Source organism: Leiobunum rupestre, chromosome 2, assembly GCF_980474605.1.
Source record: "Leiobunum rupestre chromosome 2, qqLeiRupe1.1.hap1, whole genome shotgun sequence".
NCBI classification, from domain to species: Eukaryota; Metazoa; Arthropoda; class Arachnida; order Opiliones; family Sclerosomatidae; genus Leiobunum; species Leiobunum rupestre.
Window position 1 is genome coordinate 87,569,810 of NC_143385.1, and position 5,836 is coordinate 87,575,645.

At 33.0% G+C, this 5,836-nt stretch overlaps 1 long non-coding RNA gene across 1 annotated transcript; it reads left to right on the top strand.

Moving 5' to 3' along the window:
- The first annotated feature begins 374 nt into the window (after nucleotides 1-374).
- Nucleotides 375-1,215, top strand: LOC149960241 (uncharacterized). Its single transcript, XR_016478408.1, has 3 exons — nucleotides 375-478; nucleotides 569-689; nucleotides 1,002-1,215. It is a non-coding gene; the product is annotated as an uncharacterized LOC149960241 (long non-coding RNA).
- The last annotated feature ends 4,621 nt before the right edge of the window (nucleotides 1,216-5,836 follow it).

Consider the following 5,836-nt stretch of genomic DNA (forward strand, 5'->3'; position numbering starts at 1 on the left):
CAAATCTACCGCCAAACTGATATTAAGTGAAAAAACCTGCTTGAAGATGGAGACAGCTCCGTTGGACGATGGGTCAGCTGACAACAATAAAGAAATAAGTTTCATTGTCGTGGGAAGTGTTACATCTGAAAGCTAGAGAAAAGGTAATAAGTAATATTCATTAAATTAATTTAAAAGTAGTAGACATACTGCTGGTAAATGTAATTATGTTTCAGGGTTATTAATTATTCGTTAATAAGGCGAGGTCACTGAAATAAAATTTTCAATTCCCTTTTCAGCCCGAACAAAAGAGTTGAGTATGGTAACCAGAATTTTATTGGTATTGTACAAATGACTGGAAAAGGAGAGAGAAAATTGCACATTTCGTTTAGAATAATTTCCTAAAACCCATTCAATCGTTCTTGATTATTTACTACAGACAGAGCAACGTGGTCTAATGTTTCAGCACTGCTAGCAGCAATAGGTTCGGAGGGCACAGGTATGATGTTTTTTATAGCGTCTTTTGTCACCTTTAACAGGTATACCAAATTATTACTTATATCTTAATTAATGTCAATCTATTTTTCAGAGAATGTAGGAAAAGAGCAACGTTAACAATACATTTCCTTTACCATTGGCCTAGGCGGATTTGGAAGTGGGTTTTCAGCCCTTGCGTCTATTTAAAAAATGTAACTGAGCTATATCTGCTAGTAAGTAATACATCTAAACTGAGCGTTTCTAAATATACCCATTTTATTGACAATATCTTGCATTGTCAATCTTTGTTGCCGTTGTTTTGTCATCAACGGCAACAAAGATTGACAATGCATTGTAACCCGGCCACCTGATTTAAGGGCTTCAAAAGTCGCATGATGACTTAGGCCTAAGGTGGTGCCTTGGGTATTAGCCTAGCTGATTATTATTATTATTATTATTATTATTATTATTAAATCCTAATTAATTTTCAATTAAATAATGATATCCTCTACTTAATAGAAATATTTTACCACGTCTCTTTGCAGCCAAATTAAGGGGAGCATTACCGACCTCGCTCGGAGGAGTACTCATAGGAGTAATGTGAAAACGCCCCGTACTTGGCGTACCAATAAAAAAAACACTCGTTCTCGCTGGTGGTATGTGAAACTGCTAGCGCTTGTAGAAGGTACGGGGCTTTATTTATATTGTTTCAAATTGTAATGTATATTTAACAATTCAAATTTTATATTTAAAGTAAATAAAGAGTTTAATGTACTTGTTTCTTCATTGCTGTACTACCAATGCGATTTTCAACACCTGCTATACCACGAATCATAGTTTCGCCAATTAGTTTCACCACTCTATTCTCAAGTGGTGTCAGCTAATCTCCAGTTGATTTTCTGATCATTATGATATCTTGGGCCAGTGTCTTTACGATGATTTTTAAGAAAGACCATTTTGTTCTAGTTTGTAGGCGAGTTCTTTTTGTCCCCTTACCAACGGCTGACACTTCTTTTGCCATCTCTTTCCACGCTTTTACTATGTTTTTGTAGGCTTTCACTACTCCCATAACTCTTTTGACCAAACCCATTCTAGCTTAAAGCCCAGCAACAATTGCTTCCTTTTGCCTTTCATTCAACCTGAGTTAAACTTCGCCCTTAGCTCTGCTTCTTTGCTAACCCCATTTATAAATAAATAAATGCAAATATTATATAAAAACAAATGTAAATAACCACCAAAAATTGGAAATTTATAAATAAAATTTAATAAATATAATGAAATAACTGATAAATAGCCGAGATAACGTAGTCGAAACTCGAAAATTGCCACTGTTTACAAGAAAGAAATCACAGACAACGCTAAGGCTTAACTGAGCGATTAAAGTGACCCGCTTACCGCCGATATTTTCCGGCGTTTTTATTGGCTCCGGACGGGGGCGGAGCTTATTAAAAAAAAAGGCGAAATAACGAGAGCGGGAGTTTACGAAGTCTTATTAAAATGACTCTGGAACGCGTTTTTATAACTCTAGTCTAGGTCTCGGTAAATCGGTTTCGTTAAATCGCGAGTCTTGTTTTTAAACGAGACTTTTGAAAACGTCTCTGGAACGGGCCCTTAGTGTGATTATTAAATGTTTTATTTCAATGGCAAATCTCAACTAGTTGTAATTTATATTTTAAGTTTACCCCTAGACACCATAACTGACCTTAATTTATCATTAATAAATCCCCTAGACAACTTTAATAATTATATCGCTCACCCCAATAGAGAAAGTTACGCGGGCCAGAGTCTTGTTCGACAAATGTAGTGTTAAAGGAAACCTCACCATCGTTGAAACATAATTCTTAGTCAAAGGCCGTGATATGAGAGTTTCTAAATTAGCGTTAATTTAGGTTTCTAAATTAATTTCAATTAAAGACAAATTAATTGGCGATTTAAAAATGAAGAGTTGGTTGGCGCCATTTCATTTCAAAGGAATAATTGACGTAACTATGGAATAGACGCCTGATTCGCTTTCGCCTTCAGCGATCACGTGAAAGGCATCTTGGGGGCTGTTCACAAATTACGTAACGCAGAAAAACCACTTTTTTGACTCCCCCCCTCGTAACAAAGAGTAACAAATGTATAGACCCCTCTTCTTAAATAACGTAACAAATATCGAACTCCCCCCTTAAATTATTATAGTACGTAACAACTAATATGCTGGTAATAAAGTACAATAAGATCAGGTACTAAATTTTATTGTTTGTAATTATCATTTGACATTACAACTGTATTTTTACGCAACACTTTATACCCATGGGTATGAAATTCTTTTAAACGTGAGTAAACCAATGAAAATACAAATGTTTTTAATAATTGTGACTGTTTCTGAAAATGGAGAAAATTTTATTTTACGATATTAAAAATAAGATGTGTTACGTAACATTTCAGTGAACCCTCCCTCCCCCCCCCACGTAACATTTCGTAACGCTTGCCAAAACCCCCTCCCCCTACCACGTTACGTAATTTGTGAACAGCCCCTTGCTGAACTATTGGTCCCTTAATCCCTTTCCTCAAGTTATTTTTTTAACCAAAACAGAAGCTCAAGAATTCTGTTTTTCTTACTAAAACCGCTCATTTGGTAGTTTTATTATATAGTAAATTAAATTTATAGCCGAAAATGAGTAGAAATCGAGGGAGGAGAGTACAGGGCTATGAATTTGACCACGAATATACTGCGGAAGAGCTAGAAATAATAAGAAACCACGCCGCAGTTATTAGGCTTTTGCTTATAGCCGATGTTGACATTGGACGGATTAGAGAAAACTGTTCCTGTGATAATGGATGTGTTAAAATACCCCAAGAATTTGACAATGTTTTGGAAAGCGGTTTGAAAAGATTGCTCAATGTAAATGATATAAACATGGGTGTTGTATGCTGCCAACAAACACCTGATGTAGAAAAGTTTTTAAACAAGCATCCGAATCAGCCAGGAGACCCAAAGTGTATCACTGGAAATACAAATTTGAAAACTATGTGCTTAAACAAAGTAGTTTTAGAAACATTCTACAAATCTTACCTACATATATAGATGTAATATCTAATTGAAATAAATCTTAAGTCTAATTTTTTTTCTGTAGAACTTACAGATGCACTAGCTACAGGGATTATGTTCATATGATATATGAAAAACTTGGAAAAATAACCGAAGAATGCTTCCTGTATGCGCTCTCTTAAGAATTAGGTTAGAATTTCCAGAAGAAAATGTAGAAGATTATGTTGGATATAAACGCTTCGGAGTCCCGGAAGATCAGCATGCTTTAGATTGAAATTTAAGAACCATTTACCTGAATTATTAATTAGTAAATAATAGATTACTATTATTATCTAATTGTCAAAGTCAAGCAAGCTGAGATACGTGATTTTGGAAAGAAATTTGAAATAAGTGTTTTTAAATTAAACTGACACAATACTTAATTTAATTGTTTTTAGCAATTTTTAACTTTCTTTAAGCGTAATTCCATTATTAGATTACTATAGTTTTAAATATATAGATGAAAAAACTTTTTGTTAAATAGGGATTTCTAGATTTGCTTGGTTCTCAGGTAGCAAACTGTTGGTTATAGCAGGAGTCAATAACCCCTTTTGGGGGGAAGTATGATAGCTGAGTAAAACTGAGTAACAACAGTTTACTTTCACGCTCCTTAATCTGGTGCAACAGTAGCGTACTATTTTGTTAGTTGGACGATCGTAAGTGCAAATTCTGTCCCTGGCCAAGCTCAAAATCTATCAATTTTTTTAATTATTTTTGGTGATTTTTTATATTCGATCTTTCACACTTACCCTTGAAGGGGTTTATTATATACTTCTGGTTATAGGTGTAGCTCTAATTTTTGGTAATGAAAGTAGTAGAATAGTTGAAAACTACTTTTGTATTGAATATAGACTGGTTAGAAAATTTGTAGAGGAAACTTCTAAGAGCGTGGATTTAGCATATTAATGTTACGTTTAGTCTTACACGTTTTCTAGGACAAGCTTAATGTATCTAATAGACTATGATAATAGGAGTCCTAGAAATTTAAATTTTAGGTATAATTAGCATTTAAATTTTCCAAAAAGTGATTTTGTTAAGTGAAATACTTAATCAGGAGTTAATAATACCGAGAGGAGCACTAATTGGGTCAGAATCACTTACAACAATGACATAACAAGCTCAACTATTAGAAGCAGACCTCTTGATGAAATCTAGCACCATACCTTGTTTGTCTAGTCTATATTTAAATGTACCTACAGAAGCGCAAGAATATTTTTAGTAAAAGTGATAATTTTAATTATTAGTAGTAAAATTTACCATCTTTAACCTTCATAAAAAAATACTTAATTGCCAATGTTTCTAAAGTACTAATTTTTATTGTTCCTCAAAATCATTTCAAATGTTTCTAATATTAATAATTTTTAACCATTTCTAGTAAAAATTATAATTTTGAAAATTTAAATTTACAAAAAGCTATAGTTTTAAATGTTCCTAATTTAAACTATTCCTGAAAGTGATAATTCTGTGATAATTAATATTGGACAAGGAAACAAAAATACGAAAGTGCACCAATAATACATTTTACTGATAAAGGGCCATTCACAAATTACATAACATACTTACTTGTTAGTGGAGGTTTGTATTAGTGTTATAGGGCGAGGGTTAGCTACATACTATATCGGAACCTAAATTATCAATTATTTTAACTTTTTGTCGCAATTTAGTTTTATATTTTAAACAACAAATAGGTTTAATTTGTGATAGAAATTTAAATATTTTATCATAAGTAAATTAATTTACTTACGATTTTTATGGTTGCAACACCTGATGTGGGCCGTTCCTGTTGTTAATTAGTCCATGGTTGTGTGAAAGTCAAGCTCGCTACCCAAATTCTAAGCTCTACCACAGCCAATGCAGTAGAGGAATTGGTGGAAGATGATGCGCTATTTTGACCATTTTTTTTATATCCTAAATGTCTCAAATACATTTTCTTGCCACACAAAGAGAAAACCAGCTCTAGCACCGTTTAGGAGTTTAAATGATTGGAGATTTGAGGTATATGAGAAAAATTATTCAAATACATAAATGTTTGTCTTAAATCTTAATATTCTTAATTTTAGTGGCTCGTAACTGATTTCCTGGGCTATTTAGACGAATGGGAGCGAAATGGTTGTTGAAGGTGTTGATAAATCGAAAATGCTACTGAGTGGAGAGACGCTAGAGGGTATAAGAATAACTGGTAAGAATATTTCAAAATACTTTAAAATAATATACTAAATACCGAAAAGTATTTAAAATACTACCCAACACTGTATTTCAATATAACAACTTTTTAACATTGAATAACCTTAATATAATTTTGTCATT